General features: G+C 37.5%; 1 non-coding gene across 1 annotated transcript; it reads right to left on the bottom strand.

The window, feature by feature from the left end:
• Positions 1-5750: 5750 nt before the first annotated feature.
• LOC127077459 (small nucleolar RNA R71) lies at positions 5751-5857 on the bottom strand. Its single transcript, XR_007787270.1, has one exon. It is a non-coding gene; the product is annotated as a small nucleolar RNA R71 (small nucleolar RNA).
• Between the last annotated feature and the right edge of the window lie 9950 nt (positions 5858-15807).

The raw sequence follows: 15807 nt of genomic DNA, 5'->3' as shown, positions 1-15807 counted from the left end.
AATTTCCTAGAAGAACGTGGGCCATAAGCAACTGCACCTCTAAATTCTTCTCTCAACAGCAAACACCTGCCTAAAAAAGAAGGGTCATTTGTCTAAAAGAAATGGAATTGAAAATTCTTTTTCGTGCTCTATAAAAACCCATTTCTTCTATCAATTTCATTTCTTCTTCTCTTTCCATCTCTTGCCTTTTGAATTATCATACTCATGTTTCCTTATCTTCATCTTCTCTAACCCAAACTGAGATTTTTATGCAACCATGGCTTCTTCATCCAGATCAAAGAATCATTTTCCATTCGCTTCTAAACTGAATGTCCCACTCACTACTGGGAAACATGAGTAAGTACCATAACCACCCATGGAAGAAGAAAAAGTTAGGATCTGGAAGTCCCATGTACTGATTCCTTTCTCTATCTCTGAAAACAATCATGCCTTTCAGGGTCCACTGCGTGACCCTAATGTTAAGGCTGGAAAGTTGAAGGAAATATTCCATTCCTACGATCGCACCAAACCCATAACCTGCATTAAGCAGCCTATTGATCTGAGCTATATGAGTGCCACTTTTAGAGTCTTTCGTTTTGTACCTTCCACAAAAAAATAAGGAAGATTATGTTGCCTGACTAGATAGAGCGGAATATAAGAAAGCCACCATTTGGTAAGAACAAGGTCTTTATGACCTAATTCAACAGTTGAGGGTTCTCCAAATGGTGAAGTGTTCGAGTCTACTATGTTGGACGAAGACACTATTGAATTTGACAAAAAATGTACCAGTTTTGCCAAATTCATCAGTCACTATCATGATACCACAACTGATGAAGTATCAGATAAGGAACACATAGCCTTTTTGACCATGTGGTTATCCCATTTTTTTCTGTTGTAAATCCTTGAAGGTGGCCAAAAATTTCATGAATATGGCCAATTAGCTGCATAATTGTCGAAACGTTTGTTTAGGTCAATTGATACTAGCCTCACTTTATGAGTCCTTAGGATTAGCCACTTACACCATGAAAGACATTGTCCCCTCAAGTAACCTTTTACTCGTTGGCCCATACTAGTTGCTTCAACTCTAGCTAAATATCATGTTTGAATCTTCTTTGCAAATGGATAAACCAAGTGACCATATAGAAGATATTAAGAATCGTCAAATTGAAGGCACCAAACTTGCCTTAATGACTCCTAGTAACATGGGATGTTATATCAAGGATTCGTTCATGGAATACTTTATTTTGTTTGTGAAACGTCATAACTTCACTCCTACCATGGCTCCTCTTTTGAGTAAAAAATATGGCTCATAGTGGTTCAGATGAGAGTTTCCTCCTCTTGCAATCGAACACGAGACTCAAGTTGTCGAGATCTGGGAGGCTTTTCTCACTCCAAGGTTATTATCATCCCGACTTGGGAATACAAGAGATACAATGGAGGTGGTTTCCTATCAACCAAATCTAGTATCTCGATAGTTTGGGTTTAGTAAACTACTACTCATATCAAATTATAATCGCAAAAGCGATCTTTGCATGTGAACCATTGAGATGATTAAAGTGGAATACACTGAGCTCCTAAATTGACAACTGATCAGTCTCCAATTCTGCTTGTTTTCTGACACTCATTCAACACCTTTTCACGAAGTCGGTAACACATTATTCTACTTGTTATATTGTTCTGTTTAGTAAATTAGATGTTTTGCATTATAGTTTCCAATTGTTGATTACACTTGGTTTGCATCATTATACTCCATTTTATGTCTCTTTGTGGTAGTTCTATTGGTTTCAGGTGTAAGCAAGAGTACCGGAGGGCAAGCAAATCGGACGTTCGAGACCCGTCGGAAGAGGAAATTGGGCAACATAGTAGTCCTGACACGACCACCCGTGTTGCCCAACACGGGCCGTGTCAGGAGAGGACACCTAGAAGAAGAAAACAAGAAGCGGACACGGCCCGTGTCAGCCTCCCTGAAGGGGCGTGTCAAGGCCTTTTTCATCAGAAGCCTAACATGGCCTTCGTGTTGCCTGACACGGCCAGTGTTGGCTTAGACACCTCATTTTCCAGTTTTTTGCTGTATTTTTGCACAGCTGATCCCGGAGGGCATTTTGGACTTTTGCTACATCAAATTTGTCATCAGGAACTATTTAGGGGATTTTTGAATATGGAGAAGGGACTTTTCACGATCACAAATTGGAGACGATAAAGATTGAAACGGTCAAAAGCGACGAAGAATGGAGATCCTTCAAGAGCGGATGCAATTGAAGATCAACGAAATTCCCATTCTTTTGTAATGTCTCGTTTTTATTTTGTATCTTATTTGAATAATATGAGAGGCTAAACCCCCCAATGCCAGGGGGGTCCCTGAATTGATCGTGTAATGACTCTGAAGTTTTAATTTCCTTAATACATGTTATTTGTTGTTAATTTCACTGTGTAATTTGCGTAATGCTTTCTTTATCAGAAAAATCAAGATTGATGTATGGTTAACGATTAGCCGGATTGTAATTGTTAAGGTTTTTATACAGTGAAACCATAGTAGATATCACATAGGACTAGGGATACCCTATGGTTACCGGGTTATTCTTGTTAAAGTAAAATTGCTTGGTTTCATCATAATCACCTAAGGACTTAGAGGTTAGATTGAATACCAAAGGTTTCCCTCCAAGGTCTCAGGGGGAAACAATCTTAAGATCCGATAATTGAAACAATTTTCATTATTAAGGAGATATGCACTCAAGGGTCATTATAGGAGATTTTCACACACCAACCTTGGCACATTATTATAATCTGTGAAAATATCCATTCTTATTATTTTCTCTTACATTGATTTTTACAAAACCCCTAACTATTAGTTTTGTTCAATTGAGTAAGAATTTACACATATATTGTTGCGCAATCCTCGAGATCGATCTTTGGGAAACATCCCTATTACTACTACATCGGCAAAATAGTACACTTGTTATTTTTCCGATCAACAACCTACTCAAAGTTTTAGTCTTACACCCTTTCACTTCAACATATCTTTTTACTGCACCGAAGAGTTTGATGTGTGGTGGAAGGCCTATCATATTTATCAATTTGTAGTTGGCTTGACAGTGATGAGTAATCTAACAAACACTTTTTCTTCTCTACAGACAAAGTTCTACAAAGGTAGGAGTTTGAACATTAAAGAGATTCATTCCTTTCCAAAATATTTTGAAATTGTATATGATCCTAGTAATTTAGGCACACTATTTCTGAGGCAACAAAAACTTTGAAAGAAAAACTCATTGAAAAAATGACCAACTTAAGTTTTCCTTCTTATGTATTTGATAGATACACTTTTGCTTTACTGTTTCACACACCTAAGTTTCCACCACTACCCTCTAATGAATTCACTTTAGCCTTTCGATTTCCCTTTCCAAGGTAGTTCACTTATGGGTCTTCACTAGAGGTTATACAAAATGAGTGTAAAAAACCAACCGAGAAAGTAGTTGCGACTAAGCATGATATATATAGTTATCCAGGTCACTTTCATGTTTATATAGAGAATGTGGATATTATATCTATTGTACATGCAGGTGACACAAGTAAAGAAATTTGAAATTTACTTATCTTTTATTTGCGTTTTTGTTGATTCTGTTGTCGAATTCTTTTGTAGTCGTTGCTATGAGAAAAGCAACCAGAGATGCAACCAGTCTAGATATTGCTAAGAAAAGAACTAGGGAAGAAAGGGCTTCAAATAGGGGCAAGGAAATTCAGGTTTTTACTTATGCCCAGTTTAATCTTAATGTACATATCTCACTTGATTATTTCTCCTGTTGATAAGTGGTCTTTGAATCGTTATTTCTAGTCATTTTGTCTTAGTATTTTACCATATTTTGTTTGATTTACTTTCAATGATCATGTTTTATGCTTTGGTTTGTGCCTTCTTGCTAATTTCAGGGTCTAATGAGCGTCAAAGATAAAAAAGCTTCAAAGGCAAGAAAAAGGAGAAAAAATGGCAAAAAGGAAATTTCTACAATACAAAAACCATGGGGATGCTATGGGCCATAGCAGCCAAGAACCCTGGGCTCCCCCATGAGCCTCTCCCAATACAAAGGAAATAGTTCTGCTACGGGCTGTAGTAGGGAGGCGAGAGAAAGTTGCCAAGATTTCATTGTTTCCATAAATAGATTGATCCTCTCTTTATTGTGGCTCTTAGGAAATATTTGATTGGTATAAAATATAAACAATTCTAATTAAGCCAGGGATTTTATGCACTTTTACTATTTTGCTATAAAACTCATAGCCTGTTATGAGTTTTGGATCTAGTTTTTATCACAATTTTTATTCCATGTTTCTACGTACGTTTTGTTCTCTTTTTCTCTGTAATTCAAGTCTCCAAGGGATCAATTGTGGGTTAAAGTTTTATCATAATCTAGGTTTTATTATTCATTCTTCCTTTATTGCTCATTTGTTATAATTGCTTTATATAAGTTTAGTGATAATTATCATTGCGATTATGTTTCCCTCATCATGAGTGAGTAGTCCTCTAGGGAATAAGGGTTATAGGGATTATTTTATAACCTATTGTATGATCTGTTACTATCGTTTGCGAGAATTTTAAGTAAATTTATTCTATAATCTGAGTTCATGCATTCCAACTTCATTACAAATGTAAGTGGTTCTCAAGTATCGACCGTAGTCTGAAAGAATATGTGTCGATACCGGAGCGCATATTTTTAAACAATCAAACCCAAAGAAGAAAAATCGCTTGGAAGTGTTTGAGAAAACATATAAATAGGCAAAATTAATGGATCGTCGAAGAATAATTCGGGTATGCGAAAGCCGACAAATTATTTGTCGTCCATAAGGGCAATGCGCTGGCAAAAACAAGTAGTGCCCAATTTTATCTATTTTCTATAATTTATGAAAAGTTATCGTAATAGAAGTAACAAGGATCGTACAATTGTGTTAGAATATGAACCGTAACTGCATGTCCTGTTTGCCCCATTTGATATTTAAGTGATTTTTCTGTTAAGTTGTTTTCATTTAATTACTTTTTATGTTAAGCCGTTTACAAAATCCCTATTTTTAATTTCTCTAGATATACACCATTAGGACAAGAATTTGGTACTTAAACCATTGGTCTATGTGTGGTTTGATATATATTTTATTACTTCACACACCCGTGCACTTGTGCATGTGTCAAGTTTTTATCGGCGTTGCTAAGGACCAATTGTGTTTAATATTGAATTTGTGTTTGATCATCATATAAACTAGAGATTAATTTTCTATTTATTTAATTATGTTTGTTTTCTGTGGTTCTCGCTATCCTTGTATGCATAGAACTCATTATGTTGATAACTTAGTTTAGCCCGTAGACGAAATTGAGTGTTTCTTACTAGAGGGACGCTGAAATCTTAGATTATGAGCTATGGTAGACCTGGTTGATACTAAGCCCCTTAAGGATTTATTCCCATAGAAGAGGGACCACATTGTAGTATTTTTCAACCACCGATTACGGCTAATAATTTTGAACTAAAACCTTCCTTGATCCGTATGGTGCAATGAAACCAATTTGTCGGTTTACCTTCGGAAAATACGAATCTTCATTTTTCTATTTTTGTTGATAATTGTGGTAGAGTTAAGGCCAAGGTGTTTACTAAACTCCATCCATATCCGTCTATTTTCCTTTTATTTAAGATACCATGCACGGGCTTGGCTAAAATCCTTGCTCGCCCATATTACTTCATGGACCTAATTGAAAGCGGCATTTCTTGCACGTTACTTTTCGCCAAGTAAAACGGCCCAAGTTAGGAATAAGATCAATAACTTTAGGAAAGAAGATGGGGAATCCTTGTTTGAGGCGTGGGAGCGTTATAAATACTTGTTAAGACTATGCCATTTCCATGGGCTTGAGAAGCAGATGATTATCCACACCTTTTACAATGGTCTCTTTTACTCTACAAGGATGACCTTAGATATGGCTTCCGGAGGATCCCTATGAATAGTCTCCAAGGTGTATCCTATAGTTTGATAGAAGAGATGGCCAAAAACCACCACTTATGAGGTTAATGTGTTTGATCATATGAACACTAAGGTGGATGCTCTTCACCAAAAGATAGATAGCCTCAACATCACACCTTCCACGCCTACTATTCCAGTCCTTATTGCTTTTGTTGCCCCTGTTACTCTCTATTGTGATATATGATTTAATAGGCATACCTATAGAGATTGTCAAATGATCCTCATGGGAGGACCCCCTTAAGAAAATGCAAACTTTATGAACAATAACCAAAGTAACAATCCATACTCCAACACTTATAATTCCGGTTGGCGTGATCACCCCAACTTCTCTTATAAGAATAACAACCCCTAACTAGCCATGGGACCTCCGGGTTTCCCAAAATCCATACAACCTAAGCCTAAGAAATCTAATCTTGAACTTTTGTTGGAAAATTTTGTTTTGACACAAACCCGCCAAAACGATGAGTTTAGAAATAAAAACCCCCTCGTCAATGAGGTGCTTAGGAAATTGAACAGTAAGGTTGATTTGTTGTCACTCATACCAAAATGTTGGATACTCAAATCTTACAAGTAACACAACAACAAGCCTCTTCTTCCATCCCTCCAGGATCATTTTTAGGACAACCCGAACAAAATCCTAAGGGATATTTGAATGTCATGACAATCCGTAGTGGTATACAAGTGGGTAGTTCTAATGTGTATGTGTGTGAGAGAAATAGATAGATGTTGAAGTGAGTATGGCAACACTACCCGAAAAGGAGTTCATTGAAGAGGTTGAAAATGAGGCACCTTATGTTGCTCCTCCTCCATAAAAACCTGTTATCCCTTTCCTATAAACGATTGTGAAAGCCAAAGTGGAGGTCCAATTCAAAAAGTTTGTGGAACTTCTTAAGAAGATCCACCTCAACGTGCCTTTCACCGAGTTAGTAACCCAAATGTCCTTATATGCCAAGTTCTTAAAAGAGATCCTTTTTAATAAAAGAAAGCTAGAGGACCATGAAATTATGGCCATGACCCTTGATAGTTGCGTCGTGATTAAAAAACACGGTAATCCCTAAGATCAAAGATCCGAGAAATTTCTCTATCCATTGTCATATAGGTACCATGGAATTTGAGAGAGCTTATTGTGGTCTAGGAGCTAATGTTAGCTTAATGCCTTTGTTCGTATGTAAAAAGTTAGATATGAGAGACATGAAACCTACCAATGTGTCTTCATAAATTGTCGATAGATCAGTTAAGTATCTTATATGTGTGTTAGAGGATGTCCATGTGAGAGTTGGAGAGTACTATGTGTCAGTTGACTTTGTAATGGACATCAATGAATATTTTCAAATCCCAAAAATTTTAGGAAGGCCTTTCATAACTACAACGGAGGCCATCATATATGTAACGAGAGGGAAATTGAACTTTGAGGTAGGAGAAGAGAAAATTGAATTCATTTTAGCAAAATTTTTGAATAACTGATCCGCTGTCGCGCGCGGGTTAAAACGAGTGTTTTTAAAAAACGTAGTACGACAACAATTTTAACTCGGATATCGTTCTCACAAGGATTCTTGATTATTATCATCCAAAGGTAATCGAATTAAGGGGGGGTTGTTTTGTTTGGTGTTCGATTAAGAAAAAGTGATTATTAAAAGTAATTCTTGAAATAAGTTGTTATGAAATAAGTGATTATGAAATAATTCAATCTACTGATTCAGTTCCTGCTATCATCGATTAATATAATTTTAATACCCTAAGCGGATTGTCTATTCCTATTTGGATACAAACTCAATGACAAGCGCGGTGAAGTTTGTGAGATGTATGATCCTATTGTCTGAATTAAGCAAACGGGATAAGTTTTCATGGATTAAGCAAACATGATTGATCAGACACAAAAACAAATTAAGCAAACGTGACATGCCTATGTTAGGATCATACAATCAACCAAATTGAATTAATATATTTCATGCAATCGAATTAAGCATACAAGAACACAAAATATCATTGAAAGGAATTAAACTAAAATTAACATTATAATAATCTCAAGTTTTGGAACCTGAATTACGGCAGATCGAATCAGAGGGATTAGTTCTCCATGGAATTCGTACAAGCTTTTAAACTTTCGTGAATAGTGATGCCGTCTACTGTTTTCGGCTGCTTAGGTTATAGGAAAAGTAGAATAAACCTAATTTGGTCAAAACATAACTCAGGCCCAAACTAAATAACCCAACACAAAATATAAATATAGTGCTGAAGGCTTCAACGTATTTTTCAACCATGCTACAGTCCGAATTAGCTTCTGACTTCTTCATGAAAGTCATATATTTTTCTCTTAGCTTTCCAACGACTAGTAGCACGCCTCGATCCGATACTCCTAGCTCCAGTTATGAATTTATTCGTGCAGACTGCTAATGCTGAAAATAAATTGTGAAAAACAAATAAGTGTAAAAATAAGATAAATTATAAAAACACATTAAAAGGGAAAAATAACCAAACTAAAACATTGAAATGCATAAGTATAAATATAGAAGAATGTGCATCAAAATGCACTGATCAAATTCCCTCACACTTGAACTTTTGCACTCCGAGCAAAATTTAAAATAAAACAAAGAAAACACAAACACATCATTAGTTACTCATCCTAGGCTAAAAGTCTTCTTCGGTTAAGTTTGAATCGATAGGTACTAATCTTGCACACTAAGGATATCGTAGGAACACTAGTCCACAATTGTGCAGTCATAAACCTCCTGAATACAAATCAACTTGAATCATGTTATTATGTTAAAGCCTAACTTACTCATCCTTCTTTTTGCTCTTTTTCATTCAGGCGCAATCACATTAAACCCGTTATCTCCACACACCCATAACAAGGAGACCGGTTAGTGACTCTTATCCTTTTTGCATGGGATTCTAGTACTTACGTGGCATAACCCTTTGCTTACTCAATTGTAGTTGCGGGGGATCGGACCGTAATCCGCCCTACCAAGTTCAGTACTAGAAACCGTTGAACCAACTGAAAACGAGTCTTATTTTCAATTTTTTTTGAAGGTTCTACATCCGTTGGGTTAAGTGACCGGGTGAGGGTCACCAAACTTAGAAGGTGCATTCCCTTTTCTTTCTTTTTTTTCTTTTTCGGAATACTCACTTATATTCATCGGCTTCCCTGCGTAGAGTGTGTGTGAGATGGTGCTGACTGCTGAAATAAACTACTCAAGAGTTGTCAGAGAATGAGAATTTAAGGCTAAAACATGATAAGAATTTGAATCAATTTCCATATGCAGGAGACTTACGGTGTTAAGACGATACCGATCTTGTGAATTTTTCCCAAGTCTCCGCAAACTAATCTCAAATTAGTCAGTCTATAGCCTAAAACTTCCAAGAAGATGCATTTTTTTATGACTGAAAACAAACAAAACACTAACAAAAACAAGGAAAATAAACGAAACAAATGATTTCCCTCCCTCACACTTAAAATAAGCATTGCCCTCAATGAAAAGACATTACTAATAAAGTAGAGAGAATTAAATAAAGACTCCCTGATCAAGTTGCAAGGTAGTTAGGTGCTTCCAAAGAAAGCTCCTCTATGCTGACATCTTCAGTCATTGAACTTTCATGGAATAGCTTCAAGCGCTGCCCATTGACTTTGAAAGTCTTGTTAGTACCTGCACTTTTTATTTCTACTGCACCATAAGGGAAAACATTAGTAATAACAAAAGGGCCAATCCATTTGGATCGAAGTTTCCCAGCCATAAGCTTAAGGCGGGAGTTAAACAGTAAAACCTGTTGGCCCATAGAAAATTCCTTCCTAGAAATCATTTTATCATGAAAGTGCTTAGTTTTCTCTTTATAAATCCTAGAGCTTTCATAAGCCTCTAGTCTAAGCTCTTCTAGTTGTTGTAATTGGAGTTTTCTTTCAATACCCGCTTGTTGCATCTCCAAATTACAACTTTTCACCGTCCAATAAGCACGGTGTTATATCTCAACAGGAAGATGACATGCCTTACCAAAAACAAGTCGATAAGGAGACATCCCAATGGGTGTCCTGAAAGCTGTTCTTTGGACCCAAAGTGCGTCTTCTAGACGACGGCTCCAGTCCTTCCTGTTTGGCTGCACCATTTTCTCTAAAACCTGTTTGATCTCCTTATTTGAGATCTCAACTTGCCCATTAGTTTATGGATGACATGCAGTAGAGACTCTGTGCACAAATCCATACTTCCGGAGCAAAGCTTCCATGGTGCAGTTACAAAAATGAGTGTCTTGGTCACTTATGATAGCTCGTGGTATTCCAAACCTGCAAAAGATATTAGACCTGACAAAATCTGCAACAACTCTAGAATCATTAGTCCTAGTGGGGATAACTTCCACCCACTTTGAAACATAATCAACAACAAGCAAAATGTAAAGGAAACAAAATGATACAGGAAAGGGACCCATGAAGTCGATTCCCCATACATCAAATACCTCACAGAAAAGCATAGGTTGCTGAGGCATTTCACTCTTGTGAGTGATGTTTGTACCTGCTATATGGCACTCTTTACAAGTGCGGTAAGTCTCATAAGCATCCTTAAAAACAGTTGGCTAATAGAAACCTGAATCAAGGATTTTTCTTGCAGTCCTTTGCGGACCAAAGTGTCCGCCGACTTGAGATGCATGAGAAAATTTCAAAATGGATTCAATCTCATAGTCGGGGACACATCTCCTAATTACCTGATCACTACCAAACTTCCAAAGATATGGATCATCCCAAACATAATATTTGGCATCACTCTTGAGTTTGTGAATCTGTGATATAGATGCACCTGTAGGAAAAACACCAGCAACAAGAAAATTAACAATGTCAGCAAACCAAGGTGTAATCCCATGCAAAAGAAAAAGCTACTCATCAGGAAAGTCATCCCGAATAGGAAAAGGATCTGCGTATCTCTCTATCCTGCTCAAGTGGTCAGCCACTAAGTTCTCAGCTCCACTTTTGTCTTTAATCTCTACATTAAATTCTTGGAGCAACAACATCCACAAAATCAATCTCGGTTTTGCATCCGGCTTCTTCAACAAGTACTTTAATGTTGCATGGTCAGTAAAAACAACAACCTTGGAACCTAGCAAATATGATCTGAATTTATCAAGAGCAAAAACAATAGCTAGCAGTTCTTTTTCAGTGGTAGTGTAATTTGACTGTGCATAATCTAAAGTTCTAGAAGCATAGTAAACAACATGGCTCTGTCAACCCTTTGTGTAAGGAAAACCCCCAACAACATAATTAGACGCATCACACATAATCTCAAAAGGGATGGTCCAATCCGGTGGCTGGATTATGGGAGCGGAGGTCAATGCTTTCTTCAAGAAGTCAAACGCTTATTTGCATTTGTCATCAAAGTTGAAAGTGACATCATTCTTCAACAAGTTTGACAGCGGGAGAGCTATCTTGCTGAAATCCTTGATGAAACGCCAGTAAAAGCTTACATGACCAAGAAAAGAACAAATCTCGCGAACGCAAGAAGGGTAAGGCAGTGTAAAAATCACATCTATTTTAGCAGGGTCAACAGAAATTTCTTTTTCTGAAATTATGTGACCCAATACAATTCCCTGATCAACCATAAAGTGGCAATTTTCATAATTTAAAACGAGATCAGTTTTCGATGCATCTTTCTAAAATCAAGCTTAAACTGCTCAAGCATGCATCAAAAGAGGAACCATAGACTGTGAAATCGTCCATACAGACTTCCATGCAATTTTCAATGAAATCAGAAAAAATGCTAATCATGCATCGCTGGAAAGTGCCAGGAGCATTGCAAAGACCAAAAGGCATCCTCCTGTAAGCAAAAGTACCGAAGGGACAAGTAAAAGTGGTCTTCTCTTGATCTTCCGGTGCAATATGAATCGAAAGTAATCTGAAAAACCATCAAGAAAACAGTAATGTGATTTACCAGCAAGCCGCTCAAGCATTTGGTCAATGAACGGTAAAGGAAAGTGATCCTTTCTCGTAGCCTGGTTCAATCTCCTATAATCAATACAAACTCTCCAGCTGTTCTGAACTCTAGTGGGAACAAGTTCATTCTTTTCATTTTTTACCACCATGAGTCCTGATTTCTTAGGTACAACCTGCACTGGGCTTACCCATTTACTGTGAGAGATAGGATAAATGACACCTGCTTGCAAGAGTTTGGTTACCTCCTTCTTCACAACATCAAGAATCAAAGGATTAAGCCTCCTTTGGGGCTGCCTTACTGTTTTCGCTCCGTCCTCAAGTAATATCTTGTGCATGCACATCGACGGGCTAATACCTGGGAGGTCGGCTAATGTCCACCCGATTGCCTTCTTGTGCTTCTTTAAAACCTGCAAAAGCTTGTCTTCCTGATCGAAATCAAGGTTAGAAGAATATAATAATAGGGAGTTTTTCATTAGTTTCCAAATAAGCGTATTTCAGGTTTTCAGGGAGCTGTTTCAGTTCTAAAGACGGGGGTTGCTCGATGGATGGAATGCTTGGGGCAGCCGGGATGTCAAGAGTATCAACTGCAAAAACACCTTCATCTGCAACAACTTCACCTGTAGGAAATGTATCAGGCTGCAAGGCGGCATCAATCTCCGCGCACACAACACAAAGGTTAGTGTCAGTACAATCAACATATGAGTAAATATCATCGAAACCAGATAAAGATGGAAAATCAAGTGAAAATAAATCAGAACAAGTGTCCTCAACCAGCTCAGATATCAATTCCATATGAAAAACAGAATGCTCTTCCAAGGGGTGTTTCATGGCATCGAAAATGTTAAATTTTGCAACAATGTCACCAAATTCCATGGACATGGTTCCATCGTCAACATCAATTTTTGTCTTCGCTGTTTTCATGAACGGTCTGCCTAAAATGATGGGAGCTCTGCTTGTCTTAGTCTCTCCTTCCATGTCCAAAATGTAAAAATCTGCAGGAAAAATTAAATCATTAACTTGGACAAGGACATCTTCCACTACGCCAGTCGGGCGTGCATTGCTCATGTTCGCCAGTTGGACGATCAAACCTGTATGCTGCAAAGGATCAAGATTAAGGTTATTATAAATAGAAGTAGGCATAAAATTAATGCCCGCTCCCAAATCAAGCATGCAATTCTCGAATTTACTATCCCAGATGGTACAAGGGACAATAAAAGTTCCCGGATCCTTTTGCTTTTGTGGCAAGAGCTGAGTGATGGCTGAAACATTTTTCTCGCCTGTAACTTTTTCAGATGAAGGCTTGGGCTGAATAAAAGCAAAAATATTTCTTCCCAAGTTAACTCTCTCACTTCCTTTAGTCCTCCTCTTATTTGTACACAAATCCTTCAGAAACTTTGCATACTTAGGAACCTGTTTAATTACATCAAGAAGCGGAATATTTACCGCAACTTTTCTAAAAACATCCAATATCTCTCTTTCCTTGTCTCCTTCCTCAATTCTTTTATTTTTCAGAACTCTATGTGGGAAGGGGACTGGTGGCACATACTCCTTTTCTTTAATTTTTTCAGATGAAACAGGTTCAGATGGAGTAGGTTCAGGTTCAGATGTTACCTCAATAATTTTTTTCAGGGGCTGTTTCTGTAACCTTTCCAGATCTCAACGAAATCGCACTCACATTAGCATTAGAATCCCTTAGATTGACAACTGTTTGGGCTGGAAGTTGATTCGACCCTTGGGCTTGCATATTATTTATTTGAGTAGCAAGTTGTCCCATTTGCGTGTTCAAGGTCTGAATGCTAGAATCGGTCCTTTGTTGGAATTGGAGATAGTTGGCGGTCATTTGTTTGACAAGATCTTCTAAGGATGGTCCGGAAGGTGCAGGGGAAGCCACTTGAGGTAGGTTCTGTTGTGGGTTTCCATATCGAAGGTTGGGATGGTTCCTCCAATTGGGATGGTATTTGTTGGTGGACAAGTCAGGAGTATTATTGTACCTGTTTTGATTGTAAAGGTTGGTTGCATAAGCTTGAGGCAGCTCAGTAATGGACTCGTCTCTCAGAATAGGACAAGTATCAGTCGGGTGCTCATGAGAAGTAAAAATACCACACACTGTTGATGTTTGAGGTTTTGCTACTGCCAGCTGTTTGACTAAGTCAGTGAGCTCGTCAATTCTAGTCTCTAAAGCTTTGTTGGAAGAAACCTGAATTTGATTCACGCCTTTGCTTTGCACAGAATTGTCTCTAGTAGTGAACTGTTGGGAATTAAGGGACATATTTTCGATAAGGGCTTTGGCAGCAGCTGGAGTCTTATCAACAAGTGCTCCACCACTAGCAGCATCAAGAATGTTCCTATCCATCGGTATTAAGCCCTCATAAAAGTACTGGATGAGTAGTCGCTCGATGATCTGGTGATGAGGGCAGTTGGATACCAAGTGTTTGAATCTCTCCCAATACTTGGTCAATGACTCATTACTCTGTCTAATACCACAAATCTCCTTTCTATTGAGGAAGCTCTGGAGGCAGGAAAATATCTTTCTAAGAACACTTTTTTCAGGGCATTCCAGCTTGCAATTGAATTTGGCTTGAGATAATATATCCAATCCTTTGCTGCACCCTGCAATGAAAAATGAAAAGCTCGAAGTTTGATGTGATCTTCAGTGATCCCTTCAGGCTTCAATGGTGTAGAACACACCACCTGGAATTCTTTCAAATGTTTATGCGGATCCTCACCTGCAAGACCACTAAACTTGGGCAACAAGTGTATGAAACCCGATTTTAATTCAAAAGGAACAGCAACAACATCATATTCAATACACAAGCCATTATAATTCACATCAGGTGCAGCCGATTGCCTTAAGGTTCTATTGTCAGCCATTTCAAAAACAAGTTCAAAATCAGAAGCAAACAAGTTATGCAAATAGTCGGACTCAGAATCAGACTCAATTGTGGGTGATGAACTAGCCTGGACTGCTCTACGTTGTGTGTGCAAAGTTCTCTCTACTTTAGGATCAAAAGCAACAAGTTCAGAACAACGAGACCTAGTAGTCAGGACTAATGCACAACAATGCAGCAACAATATTCAAAATACCGACAATGTCCCTAAAAGTAAAAAACAAACACAAAGAAGGGAATTGATCAAAATAATTTCAGAAAAATAAAGTGACACCGAATTTAATCTAATGACTTAAAAATATAATTTTGAGAATTTTTTCGATTTTTTTCGACTCTATGAAAACAGTAAAAAATTCACAAAAAATAGAAAAAAGAGGAATTTGGGAAATTCATAAAAAATAAAGAGGAATTTTTTTCGATCAGAGAATTTTTTTACACGAGATTGTCGGAACAGATATTCAATACAGATGCAATTTTCCCAAATACCGTTTTTTTTTTCATTTTTTGGACTCTAAAACGCGAGTTGGGCAGAACCGTGAGGAAATTAGGACCTAGACACGTAGACACTAAACCTATGACTCTAAAAATGATTAATATAATCAAGAATCCCCGGCAACGACGCCAATTTGATTCGCTGTCGCGCGCGGGTCAAAACGAGTGTTTTTCAAAAACGTAGTACGACGACAACTTTAACTCGGATATTGTTCTCACAAGGATTCTTGATTATTATTATCCAAAGGTAATCGAATTAAGGGGGGGGGGGGGGTTGTTTGGTTTGGTGTTCGATTAAGAAAAAGTGATTATTAAAAGCAATTCTTGAAATAAGCTGTTATGAAATAAGTGATTATGAAATAATATAATCTACCGATTCAGTTTCTACTATCATCGATTAATATAATTTTAATATCCTAAGCGGATTGTATATTCCTATTTGGATACAAACTCAATGACAAACGCGGTGAAGTTTGTGAGATGTATGATCCTATTGTCTGAATTAAGCAAACAGGATAAGTTTTCATGGATTAAGCAAACATGATTGATCAG

The sequence above is a fragment of the Lathyrus oleraceus genome, chromosome 4 (genome assembly GCF_024323335.1).
Source record: "Lathyrus oleraceus cultivar Zhongwan6 chromosome 4, CAAS_Psat_ZW6_1.0, whole genome shotgun sequence".
NCBI classification, from domain to species: Eukaryota; Viridiplantae; Streptophyta; class Magnoliopsida; order Fabales; family Fabaceae; genus Lathyrus; species Lathyrus oleraceus.
The sequence above is the reverse complement of the archived record's forward strand: the minus strand, read 5'-3'. Positions and strand labels throughout refer to the sequence as shown.